General features: G+C 41.2%; 1 non-coding gene across 1 annotated transcript; it reads left to right on the top strand.

Annotated features, from left to right (window-relative positions):
- Positions 1 to 5411: 5411 nt before the first annotated feature.
- LOC136731572 (U5 spliceosomal RNA) lies at positions 5412 to 5526 on the top strand. The gene has a single exon (XR_010809566.1). It is a non-coding gene; the product is annotated as a U5 spliceosomal RNA (small nuclear RNA).
- Positions 5527 to 20104: the final 14578 nt, after the last annotated feature.

A 20104-nucleotide genomic window follows, 5' to 3' on the forward strand; every position in this document is an offset into this window, starting at 1 on the left:
TTAGTGCTTTTTCTAATCTATATTAATGATCTGGACTCTGGGATACTTAGCAACCTTGTCAAATTTGCAGATGATACTAAAATAGGTGGCTTAGCAGATACAATCTTGGCAGCACATGCTATTCAGAGGAACTTAGATAAATTCAGTTGTGGGCTGACACCTGGCAAATGAAATTCAATGTGGACAAGTGCAAGGTAATACATGCAGTAAAACAAAAATGTCCACTATAATTACACTATGGGAGGTACAGATCTAGATGAAGTAATGCATGAGAAAGACCTAGGAATCTATGTGGATTCACTTTCTCCATCCAAACAATGTGGGGAAGCAATACAAAAGGCATACAGAATGCTAGGGTATATCGTCAAAAGTGTAGAATTTAAGTAATGTTAAGACTGTACAATGCGCTAGACCTCATCTGGAATACTGTGTACAGTTCTGGGCACCACACTTCAAGAAGGATATTGCTGCTTTAGAGACAGTTCAGAGGAGAGCAACCAGACTTATTCCAGGTCTGAAGGGAAAGTCCTACTCGGAGAGACTGAGGGAACTGAACCTTTTCACCCTGGAACAGAGGAGATTACGTGGGGACTTGATCCAAGTCTTCAAAATCATGAAAGGTTCCTCAAACCAGAGGAGCTTTTCCAGATCAGCAGGGACACACGCACCAGGGGACAACAAATGGAAATTGGGCTTCAAGGCATTCAAGATGGAAAGTGGTAGAAGCTGAAAGTTTGGGAACATTTAAAAATAGACTGGATAGGATCCATGGATCACTTAGATATTAATGGACACCAAACGAGCATGATGGGTCGAATGGCCTCCTCTCGTTTGTAAACTTTCTTATGTTCTTATGTTCTTATGTTCTTATGAATGTTCCCTAAGCATGTTTCAAATGTTCCCTAATTTATGTTACAAATGTGCCTTAGCACCTCTCTCTCTCTCTCTCTCTCTCTCTCTGTCTCAATTCAGTGCATTTGTATTGTCAAAGCAATTGGACATGCATACATTCATACATACATATATATGGAAAATAAACAATATGTGTACATCTCTGCATTAATGGTGCCCTAACAGATGTGCAAGTTACATGACAGACAGACAGACAGACACTCACACACACTTTCACACACACACACACACACACACACACTTTCACAGACAGACAGACAGACAGACACACACACACACACACACACACTTGTATACCTGACACGTATAGAAGACTGGATAGGGAGATATAAATAGCAATGGGGAGACTCTTGTACTTGGTGTGGCTCTATCCATATAGTGGGGCCAGCAGCCACTTAGCAGGTGTAGCAATAGAAGCTCAGCCTGGGGAGACTGGATTTAGCATTTCCTCTCCATTTTGATAAGTATCCTTAATCATTTCTGCAAAATACTTCTATGATACCTATGTATGTTTTTTACTTGTACTATATTATACTATCAAGTATCAGTGTACACATACAATGTGACCTGTTACATTAATACAGAGGCCACGGAAGGCCAGATCAGTAATAGCCACTGTCCCCTGATATTACACTTTTTTACAATCACTTTGGCACTCATTTCAGAACCTTGATGTCATTTTTCAAAACTCTAGACACTAAACTCACACCCGATGATCAAAATGCACATTTTTCAATTGCTTGGATACAATACACTTCAACCTCAGATCATTTGTTCATTGAACTAAAATGATACAACTTAACGTCAAAGTATTACCATTTCAAAATGCAATTCACACATTACATCTGAGATCACTGTCTATTCATTTCATTACAAAGATCTAACTATCAATTGATACAGCTGCTCAAAATGTTAAGTGACTGTTGCATTACTCTTAATTCATAGTTTTATGGAAACTGACGAACAGTATTCCATGTTTCGATCATGAAAGTTTCAGGATAATGAGATCCATTGACACCAATAACCGAGGAGCATGAACCAGTTGGACTACATTATCTATGGATGTAATATTTCATCATCATTCATCATCATGTAGCACTTTTCCACACCATGTTTTCAGTGTGGAAGGAAAGTTAGAAATTCTTTCTCTAATACCTGTTTTTCTCTCTTGTATACTTAAGAAAGATAAGGTCAAGCTAGAAGGTCAGGCCAGAAGGTAGTTTGATTTCTGCTTGTTATTTACGATGAGAATCTTGGAGACAATGTCAAACAGTATGATTGAAGTGCCTGCTCCCTAATCCATGTGTTGATCTATGAACTCTGTCCTATAATGATATAAATTCTGCTTAGCTAACTTTTAAGATAACATAGTAATGACTTTCTGATTATAACCAGCTCTTTGATTTTTGTGTATAAAAGCTCTGACTGTTAAAATGAAGGCAGAGCGACTTTGGGATCTTCTTGAGTCACTGTTCCTCTCCACGCTGCATGTATTAAAGGCATTGCAACTAACGCTCCAACCTGGTTGAAGATGATTGTTCTTCCACATCAGATTTGACATTACTGTATGTATGCAGGCCCTTGTAATTGCTTTTCCAATACTGCCAACTGGTTATTGATGATTGATTTCACATTGTGGTACGAGTATCGAGTGAAATGAGTGCTATCCACCCGAGCAACACAGTGATAACATGGAGCCGGCAGGTCATCCAGGTCACAATAGAGGTCAAGCAGTGGGAGGAGGAAGACGTGGTGGTCAAAGGAATGGAAGGGGACATGCACCCCTTCTGAGAGGTGGTCGTGGGCCTCGTCATAGAGGAGGGCTTAGGCCTCACCAGAGAGGCAGCCATGGGCCTCATTTGAGAGGTGTTGGGGGAACGTGGTAGAGGACAAGGCCACGGACCAGACAGCGGCAGCAACAGCAAATAGTGTCCAGTGAAATCCGAGAAATAGTTGTAGAACATGTTGTAAATCATGGCATGACCATGACTGAGGCAGCTACAATGATTCAATCAAATCTGTAGTATTCTCTCTACTAGTCCTTTTACAGTGATGTATTTATGTGTAGTACCATAATGAAACATGTATCACATATTTTGTACTACAATATTTAATGATTGTACGAACAACTACACAGTGAAACTATCGGTATCTTCTGTGTTACTATGTTACTATGGTATTTCATGATAAATGAGTTATTTGAACCAACAAGTCTGCAAGTGCTAGGTTTCTTTAAAGATATGAATGCACAATGCAATGTTTTGAACATTGGACAGCCTGTGTTACAAGTGATGACCGTTTTGAGTTTTGTGTCTAGAGTTTTGAAAAATGACATCAAGGTTCTGAAATTAGTGACAAAGTGATTGTAAAAAACTGTATATTCATCCTATTTAATGTGCTCTTTTAAAATGTACTTTTCTTTTTTATGTTGCCATTTCTGTTCTACCAATGTTTCAGTTGTTAGCCAAAGATTGACAGAGTACATCTCATACACACAGGCCAGACAGCAAAGATTTCTTTTTGAAATTCAATTACAAATGCTGCATGAACTCATCAATACGATTAGAGCTCCTGAAAGCAATATAACTAACTCACTCTACAGCATCTCATTAGCAGTGAAAAGAAACCAAGAAAGTTGGGACAGTCGACTGTTTACCACTATGTAACATCACCTTTTCTTTTAATAACACTTATTAAGCACTTGGGCACTGAAGACACCACTTGGTTAAGTTTAGCAAGCGGGATTTTCCCCCATTCATCCATTATGCATTTCCTCAGCTGCGCAACTGCACAGGGCCTTCGTTGTCTTAATTTGCACTTCATAGTGCGCCACACATTCTCAATTCGGAGACAGGTCAGGACTGCAGGCAGGCCATGCTAGCACCCGCACTCTCTGCCTATGCAACCATGCGCTTGAAATCTGGGCAGAATGTGGTTTGGCGTTATCCTGCTGAAAAATGCAGGTACGTCCCTGGAAAAGACGATGTCTGGATGGCAGCATATGTTGCTCCAAAATGTGTACATCTCTTTCTGCAAAAATGGTGCCCTCACAGATGTGCGAGTTACATGACAGACACTCATACACACTGTCACACCCATACACACACAAACACACACTTTCACAGACAGACACACGCACACACACTCACTTTCACACAGAGACAGACACACAAACACAGAGACAGACACACACACACTCACTTTCACACAGAGACACACAAACACATACACTTTCACACAGACACACACACACATACATACATACATACATACATATATAAGGAAAAGAAACAATACATTTAAAAATCACAAAAAGATGTAAATGTAAATGTAGATGTAAAGATGTTAATGATCTCAAGGTAGCTGGGACCATAGTCACCAAGAAAACAATTGGTAACACACTATGCCGTGAAGGACTGAAATCCTGCAGCGCCCGCAAGGTCCCCCTGCTCAAGAAAGCACATGTACAGGCCCGTCTGAAGTTTGCCAATGAACATCTGAATGATTCAGAGGAGAACTGGGTGAAAGTGGTCTCAGATGAGACCAAAATCAAGCTCTTTGCCATCAACTCAACTCGCCGTGTTTGGAGGAGGAGAATTGACCCCAAGAACACCATTCCCACCATCAAACATGGAGGTGGAAACATTATGCTTTGGGGCTGTTTTTCTGCTAAGGGGACAGGACAACTGCACCGCATCAAAGGGACGATGGACGGGGCCATGTACCGTCAAATCATGGGTGAGAACCTCCTTCCCTAAGCCAGGGCATTGAAAATGGGTCAAATACTTATTTCCCTCATTAACATGCAAATCAATTTATAACTTTTTTGAAATGCATTTTTCTGGATTTTCTTGTTGTTATTCTGTATCTCACTGCTAAAATACACCTACCATTAAAATTATAGACTGATCATTTCTTTGTCAGTGGGCAAACGTACAAAATCAGCAGGGGATCAATTACTTTTTTCCCCCACTGTACATACATATATATGGAAAAGAAACATTACAAGTATAAATCACAATAAGATGTAATAAGGTACAGATAAACAAAGTGTAATAAAATGTGATCTGTTTGAAAATGCAGGGACGTCACTGGAAAAGATGATGTCTGGATGGCAGCATATGTTGCTCCAAAATGTGTACATCTCTTCTGCAAAAATGGTGCCCTCACAGATGTGCGAGTTACATGACAGACAGACAGACAGACACTCACACACACTGTCACACCCACACACACACTTTCACAGAGAGACATATACACACACACACACACACACACACACTTTCACACAGAGACAGGCACACACACGTACAGACACACACACTAACTTTCACACAGAGACAGACACACACACACACACACACATACATACATACATATGGAAAAGAAACAATACTTTTATAAATCACAATAAGATGTAATAAAGTACAGAAAAACTAAATGTAAGAAAATGTGATCTTTAATACACACAAATATGTATGGCTGGTCGGATGCGTCTTGGACTCGGGTTCCTCTTCATTACGTATAACGCTTTTGCCTTTTGCTAAAGCTTTCCGTGGAGGGGATCGTGGGTGAGTTTGTACCATTCTTGGGGGGCTCTGCCTTGTTGGGGCGGAGCTGTGATCCAGGTGAACAGCAGATCGGGCATAGGTGGGCATGTGGGCAGAGGAGTAGGAAGGCCGGTCAAGCAAATAAGCTTGCTAAGGTACGCAGCAGCAGCAAGCAGCCCCCCCATCCAGCCAGCCAGCCAGTCTGGCTGGCAGTGACTGAGTGGTTGACAGACGGCAAGCAACGGAATGTACGTGCTCTGTGATGTCATAGCAGTCAGCTGAGAGAGGCTCGTGATGTCATCGCTGAGCTGGCTGGCTGGCTGGCTCTGTGTGTGTGTGTGTCTGTGTCTGTCTGTTTTTCTGTTTGTCAGTCTGTATGTCTGTCTCTCTCTCTCTCTCTCTCTCTCTCTCTCTCTCTCTCTCCCTCTCAATTCAATTCATTTGTATTATCAAAGCAATTGGACATACATACATACATACATACATATATGTAGCGTAAGGTACACTTATACATTTCAATTAAAGAAGTGAATTCATAGTATCACCTTATCACGAATCCTGGAGTCTTGTAGAACTCAATTTCTGTAATAATTGGACGCAGACACCAATTCCAAAGATATAAATTGTCAAATTTATTTAAAAACAAAGACTAAATGTAGCACTACACTAATTATACAAAAGGGAAAAACTAATTAAAATTCAACTCTAGATCAACAAATCAAAGACAAATCACTTCCGTGACCAAATCAAAGACCATGGGATCCCATAGGATAACACACAAATCGTTAAACAAAAAAGGTTATAAACACATTGACTACAATACCGGTTAGTAATTCTAGGAATCACTAAGAAACAGTTGAAAGTGCTAAATTGCAGTTTCAGAAGATGAAAAAAAACTGTAACTGATGGGATATGTAGTACTTTATACTCGAGTGGTCTATGCGATTACACCCTGTTGGTGTTATTAAGAACGCCAAGTACCAGAATGCAGAGCGGGACTGTTTTTTGTGCCGTGACTTGTCGGGGGAAAAAGGCGCAGAAAAAACGGACGAGAAGGTGAAGGTAGTATGGCGGTGATGCACGCGTTGGTGAAGTGGGAAAGCGGGGTCGACAAAGACTCTTACAGCGTGATTCCCACTGCTTGCTTTCGCAATTTTGATTTATTCAGCATTGCTGATGATGACGAAGAGACGACTCGAAACTTCAGAGCAGAGTGGAGAGACACGAACAAACCTCCAAAAGGTGGATGGCCTGTCCATGAAGCGCAGATCATTATGACTGGTAACAATGTTTATTTAAAAAAAAAACATTAAAGTCTTTACATGCTATTTGATATATACAATCACAGTATATTTGAAATGAATGTTTAAGTTATTAATGTGTTGTACTTCTAACATACTCTTATAACATGGTAGGTGGTGGTGAGGGCGCTAAAAACTCATCATACTTGACTGGCATTTGTAAGAACGATTTATTGTGTGTTGTGCTTTACAATAAAATCCCCCAAATCACAAAATAAATTAAACCAGATATAATTTAACTTCAGTTTTGATTCAGTGTTGGCTGTTCATCTTAATTTGTATGGTCAAAGCACAGTATTTTTATGACAAATAAATATAATCCCCAAATATCTGTGGACATAATGCAGGGTTTTATTTATTTTATTTTTATTTTAGGAAAAGAAGGCGAACTAAGAAGAAAACTTAATGACCTAACAAAAATGCCCTGTCCTAAAATGAAGAGAGTACCTAAACCAAACAAAAAACTTCAAATTTCAGATGATAGTGACCTTGATGAACCACAGTTACCGGTGAGATAATTACTGCAAATATTAAATAAATGTATTGCAGGATTGTTTTTTTTTAATCATATTCATATATATATATATTTTCATTTTAAACTCTTTTCCTCTCTGAATACAGCACAAAATAAGAAAGAAAACCGATGGAGCTTCAAGAATTAGATCCCGTCATATTCTACAGACATTTAAAGAGTCCAGTGAAGTTGAGCTACAGCAAAAAGTTAAGCAGCTCGAAAAGGAAAACACAAGACTTAAAAATGAAAACCAATGTCTTCGAAACCGTATGGTTGATGGTAAGTTTTTTTATTTATAGCAAATAATTCCTTACCTTGATAAATGTTATTCTTCAGTAATTTAGATTCCAGAGTAATGTATTATAGTTGATCATACTGAAGTAATCTAGAACCACAATACAGACTCTTAATGTGCACTGTCTAATAGTTTAATAATACTGATTATTAAATAAAGTTTTTCAACATAACTTCATAATCCTACATTAATGACTATATGCATTACATTAGATCTGGTAATTGTTGTATTTTATCTTTTTTATTTTTTTCGTAGCTAATGTTAATGACCCACAAAAAGGTCAGTTTCCCAATAACATAGAGCAAGTCTCTCAAGTATAATTGCAGGCATTGATGGTTTTGTTTTCACTTTGTATTAAATATATTACTAGAAATGATTATCATTTAATACTAAGGTTTTTTTCTCCAGAGATTCCAGACCTTTTGGACAATCTGAAAAAAATTGTAACAAAAGCCACATTTATCAGCAATGAAGACAAAAGTGTGTCACCATCAAGTGGTTCTGACAGCCCCACAGCAAATTGTTCTGAATCTGACAAAGAATCACCAAAACAGGTATAACACTCTTGGTCTACAATATTACAAAGACAAGGTAAAAATATATATATTGAAAACAAATATTGGTTGTAAACAATCTAATGATGCTACATTATCAGTTATATTCATAGTTATAGTTGATAGTAAGAATGTAATTGAATTATGGGTGACACAGATTCACTGACTTAATTATGTCTGTAAATTAATAAACTTAGAATTGAGACATACTGTGGTCTTTAATAACACATTTCTGTAACAAAATCACAGCCTTACTGATAATGTATTCCACTTAACATAATATAAGAATAGTTTGGGGATAAACTTGTTTTTTATTTACCATTGTCTTTTAGGTGGAAATATTCCCAGGCACTGGAGTTTACATTGACAAACTGTCCTGGATCCTTGCAGAGAGGTGCAGCACGAATACGTCATATGCAAGAACCCTGACGGTTGCTGTCTTTGACTTTCCAACATTATTAAAGAGCAATCTTCGTGGTGGTGGCAGCAAGAGAGATCCAACTTCGGAGAAAAAGACACCTCTGGATCGCTTAAAGGTGGAAGCCATATATGGTATGTAAATGCTGTTGTACAAAATTTCTAACTCTCCTTTTTAACTGTATAGAACACAAAGGGTTAGCATTTTAAATGTTCCTTTGGCCTTTGTTTTAGTTTCAGAGACTAGAGTTAATTTATTAATAAATAATAATACCTTACATGTAGCAGCTGGAAAGATCCCAAAGTGCTCTACAGACTCACTTCACCCACCACCCTCTGGGGTGCAGCCATTTTGTACCAGCAGATTACTACACAGCAGTAAAGGTGGAGTCATAACAAATTTGTTAGACCTGATTGAGGGAAGCCTGACTTAGAATTCAGCCACGTCACTCTTTCAACAACACCTTGTAAATCACCTTGGATTAATGCTTCAGACATATTAATACATAATAATAATGAATAGTGCCATGGGATCCTTGACAATATAAACTTTCATGTCTCATTTAAATTTGACTTTTGAGCAAATACTTCACATTTCAGTCCAGTTGTGCCACATCAATGTAATGCTTAAGCAAGGTATTAATGGAGAAAAGACTGCCTTTGCATAGCTGCTTCGCCAAGTACAGATTTTACTATGAACTAGTGTAAGACAAGTTTAAGAGCATACACCAAAACGTTTAAATACACCCACACACAAAAATGTTGATTTACTGTGGCAATATGTAACTAATGAACCCTTCTCAAAGATATGTGGTATGTTTATTAAAAGATTTTTATATATCTATGTGCAAGTCATTAAATCTATGTGATACATGTTTTTTAGGGGCTACCTTGAAAAAATTGCCCAGTACCCCAAAGAGTGTAATTGGTGGTGCAATTAACAGCAAGATAAATGAACTACGACACAGAATGAAACCAGAGTGAAGATTTGAAGAACCAGATCTGTATTTTTTGTTTTGTTTTCAACAGGGTTGGGGTCAATTCCAATTCAATTTTTAATTCCCTTTTCAATTCAATTCCAATAAAGAATATTCTGTGAATGCAAAAAGTAATTGCAATTTTGAATTGATTTGTAGGAGGAATTGGAATTGAAAAACAGGAATTGACCCCAACCATGGTTTTCAGTGAGTGTTGTACAAATTGATAGGTCAGGGTTTCTGTAAAAACTTAATAGAGGCCAGCAGGCGTGCACGATCTGGGAAAAACTGCTCCACTACAACAGACCTCTTTCCCTTCGTTTTCTCTAAAAACCTCCTGATATCCTTCACTGCAGCTCTGACTCACCGAGGACGAGGAGGCGAGAGAGGAATCCGTGAAGCCGCCCTCACTGTCACTCCGAGCCCGAGGCATCCCCGGTGGCTGCCGCGATGCTCCAGCGTGTAGCCGGACCTTTCCCCACCAAGCCGCTCGCTACCCCAGCTTCACTACTGTGCCACCACTTCTTTTACTGCCACTATTTACCAACACCGTCCGTGCTCCCTCCCAGCACCTTCTTAGTGCGTTTTTTCCACCCGGCGCCTCGGCTTGTACCGCCGAGCCTGGCCCTGCCTCCTCCTCGGCTACACCCTGTGTGTCTGTCCGCCCGTCTGCTGGCTGCTGAGGTTGTTCCTCGTCACTAACCAGCGCCCCGTGCACCGCCTCAACACCATCTCCCCCCGGCGTCTCGGTCGTCACTATCCCCCGCTGCCTCGACCCCGTCCCCCAGCTGTGCGTCATCGCCTCCGGGCAGCTCTTCCCCCGTCACGGCATCAGTGGTACCATCGGTCCGACCGGCGACTGTCTCCTCCGCCGGGGCTCGATCTCTGTCTGCCCGCTGCATCTGTGGCTGCGGGCCGGTGTCTCTATTCCTCCCCGCGTCGCCCCGCTCCTCCTCCCGCTCCCTGTCCTGCTCGGGACAGTTCCTCACGACATGCCCCTCGCTCCCACACCTGAAACACTTCATGGACTCCGAAGTAGCGAACACGACGTAGTCGGTATTGTCGATCTTAAATTTAAAAATGACATTAAGATCCTCATTGATGTTATTGAGGATCATATACAGCTGCCTTCGGAAGGACACGACGTGTTTCAGTTGCGGGGCTTTGCAGCCCAGCGGGACCCTCTTAATGCCGGACATCAGCTGCCCGAGCCGGTGCGGATGAACGGAGGGACGTTAGACAGCGTTACCTTCCGGGCAGGAGCAGCGAGCGGCAACACCGGGGTGAAAGTGTCGTCTAACACTGTGCCATTAGCCACTAGCTGATTGAGCAGATCAGTGGTTTTTAAGAAGATAACAATGGCAGCAGACTTGATATTTTCACACCCTGCTACCTCCCCAACCGCTAACACACACTGCTCTAGGGGGCAGAACTGCACCGGAGCGATCTTGACTCCATGGCGTCGGGTCAGTTTTTCAAAAGACGCATTCAGGGGGTCCGACCCCCCGACCCGGGAAGAACTACCGGTACTCCCCCCTCCCCTCCCCTGTTCCCCCACAATAAGAAAAGCACTGAAAACAGAAGACAAAATAAACAAACTGAAAAAAGTAAAGCAACAAAAAAACGCAGCCAAAGGACAGAGCTCTCAGCAGCACTCCCGCTCACTGCAGACCCCTCCCACACACTCCCAGCTGAGAGAGAGAGAGAGAGAGAGAGAGTGTTAGTGTCTGTCTCTCTCTCTCTCTCTGTAGATGCATCATAGGGAACATATGTAACAATCTCTCTTTTTGTTTACCAAAAATGAGAATGAACGTATTTCAAGTGGGTGTTGCCTTGGTTGGAAACGTTTTAAGATTATTTATGAAGTGTAAAGTGGATTTGTCTCAGTTCTCCGTAGTTTTCAATGTATGTGCCATTCAGTAGCGTTCATGTTACAGATGTGCCCTATGCAGTGGTAGGGTCAATAAAATGTCAGTAAAACTTTATTTTAGCAATTATGGAGGGGAAGAACTGCAGATAGCGGGTCCCCACTAATTATCTAACTTACCACCAACATTTAAAATTAGGTCTTGCGAAGCTGCCAAATAATGCTGTATAATCGTATGTGTCTTCATACACCGGCTGCTATAGTCTGATAGCTTTGATTATATATATATATATATATATATATATATTTTTTTTTTTTTTTTCTCGTGAACCACAAATGCTATTTTCTTGATTTTTACAGAGTATGTTATAAATACCATTGTTATGAAGCCTGACAAATTGTATGCTGTAATTATGAATATTTTCAAATCATTTGTTTGTTTTTCCTAACATGTTACAAATGTTCCCTATGTGAAAGATGCATTATATCTTAATAACGTCTAAACAATTAAAGATATACAGATTATTATTTTTGGTAAAGTTATAATACATTGCTATTAACTATGTGTGTCAGTAAAAGTTTAAATTTCCTAAAGGATTTTTATTGATCTTGCAAAATAAGTGTTTAGGGAACATTTGTAACATAGAGGTGGGTTAGCCACCGAGTAAGGGCAGCGGCTCCGGCTCCAGCACCGGCACCATGTCGCTGGAAAAGCGCTAAGTGAGCTCACAGTGAGCTCAGTGTAATGTCTGCTCTGGTGAGCTCACAGTGTGACCTAGTCGTGAGTTCACGTCTTCACTGGGTAGTCCTTGACAACTTAATTGACTCAAATCTTGGGCTTAATTGGTCAAAATGACCATTGGTTGAAGGTACTCAGGGACTGATGTGTAGAGAGACTTATTAAACCTGCAGGATTGTGGTTTTCCCAGATCAGAATTAACCAGATCACCACAAAGGAACATGGTAGGTGCTATTGCAACACAGATTACACAAATACATTGAAATCCAAGTTTGCAGTGGTCCTTGGGCCATTGTGTGGTGATCCAGATCACTTCAGCAGGAATTTTGCAGTGGTCTGGACTACAACTCTCTCTCTCTCTCTCTCTCTCTCTCTCTCTCTCTCAATTCAGTGCATTTGAATTGTCAAAGCAATTGGACATGCATACATACATACATACATATACACTCACCTAAAGGATTATTAGGAACACCTGTTCAATTTCTCATTAATGCAATTATCTAACCAACCAATCACATGGCAGTTGCTTCAATGCATTTAGGGGTGTGGTCCTGGTCAAGACAATCTCCTGAACTCCAAACTGAATGTCTGAATGGGAATGAAAGGTGATTTAAGCAATTTTGAGCGTGGCATGGATGTTGGTGCCAGACGGGCCGCTCTGAGTATTTCACAATCTGCTCAGTTACTGGGATTTTCACGCACAACCATTTCTAGGGTTTACAAAGAATGGTGTGAAAAGGGAAAAACATCCAGTATGCGGCAGTCCTGTGGGCGAAAATGCCTTGTTGATGCTAGAGCTCAGAGGAGAATGGGCCGACTCGATTCAAGCTGATAGAAGAGCAACTTTGACTGAAATAACCACTCGCTACAACCGAGGTATGCAGCAAAGCATTTGTGATGCCACAACACGTACAACCTTGAGGCGGATGGGCTACAACAGCAGAAGACCCCACTGGGTACCACTCATCTCCACTACAAATAGGAAAAAGAGGCTACAATTTGCACAAGCTCACCAAAATTGGACAGTTGAAGACTGGAAAAATGTTGCCTGGTCTGATGAGTCTCGATTTCAGAGTCAGAATTTGGCGTAAACAGAATGAGAACATGGATCCATCATGTCTTGTTACCACTGTGCAGGCTGGTGGTGGTGGTGTAATGGTGTGGGGGATGTTTTCTTGGCACACTTTAGGCCCCTTAGTGCCAATTGGGCATCGTTTAAATGCCACGGCCCGTTGTTTCTGACCATGTCCATCCCTTTATGACCACCATGTACCCATCCTCTGATGGCTACTTCCAGCAGGATAATGCACCATGTCACAAAGGTCGAATCATTTCAAATTGGTTTCTTGAACATGACAATGAGTTCACTGTACTAAACTGGCCCCCACAGTCACCAGATCTCAACCCAATAGAGCATCTTTGGGATGTGGTGTGTAACGTTATGTTGGGTGTATTTGGATAAGAGTATTTGGGCTCTGAGCTGAAGCACGGATCTAAAGAAGACCTCTCCCCCCCAAAGTTATCAGATTTCCTTAGCTCATCAGCTTGGAACTGGTTTGCATCAAAGTGACAGTTTTGGGGAGGATGGCACCGAGAAGAGGCCAAATAGTTTGTTATTCTTCTATGAGATGTCTGGAGAAAGGGGCCTGTGGGTGATAAAAACTCTTTGAAGTGGATGAGAGCCGAAATCCCGACATAGAGCTACGAACCCAGGCCAACCGGCATTTCCAAAAGATGGCATGGATTGACATCAGTCATAAATCCAAAGTCACAAAAGATTAAGTCTGTTTTAGTTACTTGTGATAAATTGTTGATATCCTAAGCGTTGGCATTAGAGTCATTAGGTGATTAATCGAGTACTGTTCTGTTGGGTTGTTACTGAATAGCCAAAACAATGATTACCCAAATGTCCCCATGTGAAGCATTGATTGTTAAGGTACCAGGAACAGAGATTCCTGAATTCCTTGGACGCCTAGGCAGTTTGGACTTTGAAGTAGAGTCGCGTCGAACTCAGTTGGTAAACGATACTACGACGCAACTCGAAAAAGAGTCGATAGAGGTGATGAAAGTTATGGCTAGCTTAGCACTTGCGAGCTCAAGGGTAGTGAACTGGATCATAAGCAAGTTTGAAAAACTGAAAAAGCTAGGAGAAAAGTATGCTAAAGCGAAAGAAGAAAGAGCCAAACGGCATGGAATGGTTTTAGAATTTGAAGGAAAGCTAGATACTTGTGGAAAACATTGTGTTGAATGCTGAAAAAGAGGACTTAATTGAACAGAGAGAGCAATTAGGAAATGATTTAAGACAATGTCAAGTTGAATTGGAAACAACTCTGATCCAAGTAAAAGGTCTGCAAAATGACAGATGTAAAGCGGTTGAAAATGAAAGGATAGTTTTGAAGGACCGGGATGTTTTGGAAATGCGTCTTTGCAAAACAGTCAGGGAGAAAGATTTGGGCACTGTAAAAATGGAGATACTCGAAGGCGAGGTCATACATTTAAAAAGGGACAGTGAAGAAATGAGGAGAGTAAATCAGGTGCTTAGGGGAGAACTCAAATCAACTGAAGTTGAAAATGAGCGTCTCAAGCAACAAATAGGGGCCCTGAAAGCTGCCTATTGGTGGGCTGCAAAGCTGACACCTGACAGCATAAAGGAACAGCCGGAACCGGCCAATGCACGGAGTCGCACACCGTCTCCACATTTAGGCCCCGGGTTGCCTCGTCCTGATCATACCCCTCCCTGTAGTCTTTCTCCACCCAGGGTAAGAAGCTCGTCGCACAGACGAACTTCCTCTCCCGAGAGTCCAGACCGAAAGGTTAACATGCGCCAGTTGAGAGAACTGGCTAAAGATTGTGAAACCTTTAACCCAGCAGACAAGGAAGGAAATGTGGAAGCGTATATTAAGGACATTAAGTATGCTTTGAGTTTCTATCCTGAGGCTACGGAGAAGGAAAAGGTTCTCCTAATCCGCAAAACTACCTCTCGCCAAGTCCATTCTTGGATGGAGAGGCAAGGGTCCATGGTCTGCGATAGGTTTCAACGCTTGTGCAGAGCATTAGTTAGGGACTATTCCAGGTTCATTGATCCAGTGGCAGCAGTGACTGCCGCACACCAGATCAAACAGGGTAAGCATGAGTCCCCCCGTGATTACTATGAAAAGCTTAGGAAAACCTATTTTGCGGGTCAAGATCGACCCGGGGCCGAGGAAGAGGTGAGCTTTAAAGGGTTGTTTGTTGCTAATTTGTTCCCAACGATTAAGGAAATGATCATATTACATGCAGACGCAACGTATATGAACATAGCTGAAATTCGAAAAAATGGCACAGAAAGCTTGGGAAAGCAAGTACAATAGCACTTCTGATCGTAAAGATTCAAGCACCCAAGTACTGGCAAGGCGCTCTGAGAGCCCTATTTCTCCACTGGAGTTAGAGGGGACAGAGATTCAAAGAAGGAAAGAACCTCCCAAGGATGGAATCCAAGACACCCAGGCTTACAATAAAAAAAAGAAATCTGCTCCTAGCCTAGGTGGGTTAACTCAGTCTCTGAGCAATGTTGCAGTTTCTGAGCTACTGCTACGCTTAGCTCTGCTCCCTTTGCCCCCTCTTCCCAAACTGGAAGTTAGTAGCCAGGGTAAAGGGCCGGACTCGCCACCTAAGGAATGACTAGCTCTGGAACCACCCCCTGTCCCTGCCTCTGTGTTTTTGATTGGATGTGAGGAACAGCAGGGGGGTTTCTCTGACACATCAGCCCACTGGGACCTCCCAGTGGGGGAAGTTGCCTGCAGGCAAGCTGAACCTTTGGTGATGTTACTGGGTGATCTGACACAGAGAGGCAGAGCCAAGCAAGTTTACATAGAAGTGACCATTGAGAATGTGTGGGAGTGAGGAGCCTTGTTGGACACTGGGGCTGAAATTTGTTTAATGTCTGCCACCACAATGGGCAACCTGAAACAAATTATGGAAACCTCAGACCAACGACTGAAAGTGGAAGCTTGTAGTGTGAACATTACAAGTTACACAGAGACTAAGGCACAGCTCACTCAAAAGGCATTGTTAGAGTTCACCTTTGGGAAGATTAAGTTGGTTCATCCAGTTTATATTTCCAAATTTGAAACAGAGAAGTTGATCATTGGTCAGGATCTATTGAACAGGTTGTGGGCTCAAGTTGAATCACCAAAGCCGGTGGAATTGAATGACAGATATGATACAGCCACCAAGGTACAACTTCCCAATGAGACCATTTTTTGTGCATGTCCCTAAAGGGGGCACCGGCTTACCATGTAAGCCAACCATTCGAACCCAGGTCCCTACCAACTATTATAGACATAGTGAAGGTCAGGTGCCTGAATAACACCTGAATTCCCAGTCACCTCCCTCTGTTAATCAACTTCCACCTATTGGTTACCGTCAGTAACCATACTCAATACTGAGTAATACCAATTGTTTTTTTGTTTTAATGTACTTGTGTTATAATATGTAACCTGTATATGTGCTAGTATAGGATTGTCAATTTGATTGGAATACATTCTGCTTAAATAATGAACTATTAGTTTGTTTTCTTTGATTTCTCGGGGTCATGAATGGTGAAGTCCACTGTTGAATTCTGTTACATAACTTTGAGATAAATGCTTAACGTCTTATTTTGTCTTGAAGGGGATAACGTCCTAGTCGACCTCAGTCCCATTCAAGAAAGGGGGTATGTAGCGTTATGTTGGGTGTATTTGGATAAGAGTATTTGGGCTCTGAGCTGAAGCACGGATCTAAAGAAGACCTCTCCCCCCCAAAGTTATCAGATTTCCTTAGCTCATCAGCTTGGAACTGGTTTGCATCAAAGTGACAGTTTTGGGGAGGATGGCACCGAGAAGAGGCCAAATAGTTTGTTATTCTGCTATGAGATGTCTGGAGAAAGGGGCCTGTAGGTGATAAAAACTCTTTGAAGTGGATGAGAGCCGAAATCCCGACATAGAGCTACGAACCCAGGCCAACCGGCATTTCCAAAAGATGGCATGGATTGACATCAGTCATAAATCAAGCCCCCCTCCAATAGGACACTGGGGGCTGAAACCGAAATCCAATCTCAAGAACTCAGGAACCAATCACCTATTGATCTGACAGACTATAAAGGACAAACACGGCCTTTCTTTCTCTCTCTCTCTCACCTGAACCAGTAACTCGCTGCCACAGCTCAACCTGTAGCTCTGTTGCCCGAACCGGAACCAGAAACCAACCAAGTCTTTGCCGGCAACAGAAGAGTTAAACTGGGAGAAGGAGATTGAGCCGTACAAAGAATTCTTTTAAAGGACTTTATTAAATAAAGAACTTTACAGACTGCGCTGCCCGCCTGTGCCCACCTGATCAGTGGAGTTTTACAGCTGGACAAATGACTAAGTCGACTGAATACGAAAGTGTCAGTCATTTAAATAGCTATTTGAGTTTTAAGAAACTTGACCCTTGGAACAAACAGGGCCCTGCTTTCCTCAAAGACTTTGTCTTCAAGTAACTACGGTGGAACCCTGCTTACAAAGAAGATTTTGTGCACAACCTTGGAGCCTTCAAACCAGTGGAAAATCTGTTTGGAAACGACTCTACTTTCGCGAAACCCCAACTTCCAGGTGCATCGACTGAGTGGAAGTTCTTGGACAAAGCCGAACCGGACTTCCTTTGTTCCAAACCACACGGACCTCGTGCCGTGTGCTGTTATCTGAGCCCGAAGCCAGAGAGGCCTCTCTGCGACGAAGTTCAGATAAGTTTAACAGTTTGGAGTTCATGATTCATGACATTTGAGAAATCAATTAGAAATGTTAATCTGTGATTCATAACTCTAGAATGTGTAATATCATTTAGTTTTCTTAAATATAAATGTGTGTTGCATTCAACTGTTTTGTTGATAATTTTAGAAATAAAATCTGTCAACGCCGAGAAATATCTTCTCATTCCTGTTTAACTGTTTAGTCTGAAATTGACACAAGTTAATAGACACCAGATTATAGGTGGCCCTGCCTATCCTTAATCATTGAATAATAATCAGTTAAGGGAAATTGTGGTAACAAGTAATGATAGGATCTTTCTCTCCACCTAAACGTTAATGAGACTGATATATATATAACGAGAAGTTACCTGACATAAATACTAACCTGCGTAGTTATTTAATGTCTGACTAATAATACTAACAAGAGACTCACCTTCATCTTACTAACTGGTATTGTAGTCAATGTGTTTATAACCTCTTTTGTTTAACGATTTGTGTTATCATATGCGATCCCATGGTCTTTGATTTGGTCACGGAAGTGATTTGTCTTTGATTTGTTGATATAGAGTTGAATTTTAATTAGTTTTTCCCTTTTGTATAATTAGTGTAGTGCTACATTTAGTCTTTGTTTTGAATAAATTTGACAATTTATATCTTTGGAATTGGTGTCTGCGTCCAATTATTACAGAAATTGAGTTCTACAAGATTCCAGGATTCGTGATAAGGTGATACTATAAATTCACTTCTTTAATTGAAATTTATAAGTGTACCTTACGCTACAGGTGGAACGGGAGCTTCGTGCCCTGGATGTGCATCCCACAAATCTCCATCAACTGCAAGATGCTATCCTATCAATATGGGCCAACATTTCTAAAGAATGCTTTCAGCACCTTGTTGAATCAATGCCACGTAGAATTAAGGCAGTTCTGAAGGCGAAAGGGGGTCAAACACAGTATTAGTATGGTGTTCCTAATAATCCTTTAGGTGAGTGTATATGGAAAAGGAACAATATGTGTACATCTCTGCATATGGTGCCCTAACAGATGTGCAAGTTACATGACAGACAGACACTCACACACACTTTCAAAGACAGACAGACAGACAGACACTCACACACACTTTCACACACTCACTTTCACAGACAGACAGACACAGACACAGACACACTCACTTTCACACAGAGACAGGCACATTTTCACACAGAGACAGACACACAAACACACACAAACAGACACAGACACACATACTTTGACAGACAGACAGACAGACACATGCATATTATGGGTCTTTGTTGGGTAGTGAAATGGGTAGCATCAGTCGCAGTGTGGGTAATGTCAGGGAGCCAATCATAGTCCCCGTTATTTGCATATCGTGGCGCAAAGCATTCTGGGAAAAGCAACTAAACACGTTTAGTCATGTATTTGTCCATAGTTTACACATGAGATGAAAGAGACAGTATGACGTATTGAGCACCTGGGATTCCTCATGTGTATGTGAGGGGCAGAGGAACCGGATCCCAAGTGTGCGTCCCAGGTGCTATAGGTTTCAAAGCATGCAGGGGAATAGGCACCCCACCCTGACACATATAAAAGACTGGATAGGGAGATATAAATAGCAATAGGGAGACTCTTGTACTTGGTGTGGCTCTATCCATATAGTGGGGCCAGCAGGTGCAGCAATAGAAGCTCAGCCTGGGGAGATGGATTTAGCATTTCCTCTCCATTTTGATAACTATCCATAATCATTTCTGCAAAATACTTCTATGATACCTATGTATGTTTTTTACTTGTACTATATTATACTATCAAGTATCAGTGTACACATACAATGTGACCTGTTACATTAATACAGAGGCCACGGAAGGCCAGATCACTAATAGCCACTGTCCCCTGATATTACACTTTTTTACAATCACTTTGGCACTCATTTCAGAACCTTGATGTCATTTTTCAAAACTCTAGACACTAAACTCACACCCGATGATCAAAATGCACATTTTTCAAAACTCTAACACTTTTTTACAATTGCTTGGATACAATACACATCAACCTCAGATCATTTGTTCATTGAACTAAAATGACACAACTTAACATCAAAGTATTACCATTTCAAAATGCAATTCACACATTACATCTGAGATCACTGTCTATTCATTTCATTACAAAGATCTAACTATCAATTGATACAGCTGCTCAAAATGATAAGTGACTGTTGCATTACTCTTAATGCATA

The sequence above is a fragment of the Amia ocellicauda genome, unplaced genomic scaffold (genome assembly GCF_036373705.1).
Source record: "Amia ocellicauda isolate fAmiCal2 unplaced genomic scaffold, fAmiCal2.hap1 HAP1_SCAFFOLD_33, whole genome shotgun sequence".
Lineage (NCBI taxonomy): Eukaryota > Metazoa > Chordata > Actinopteri > Amiiformes > Amiidae > Amia > Amia ocellicauda.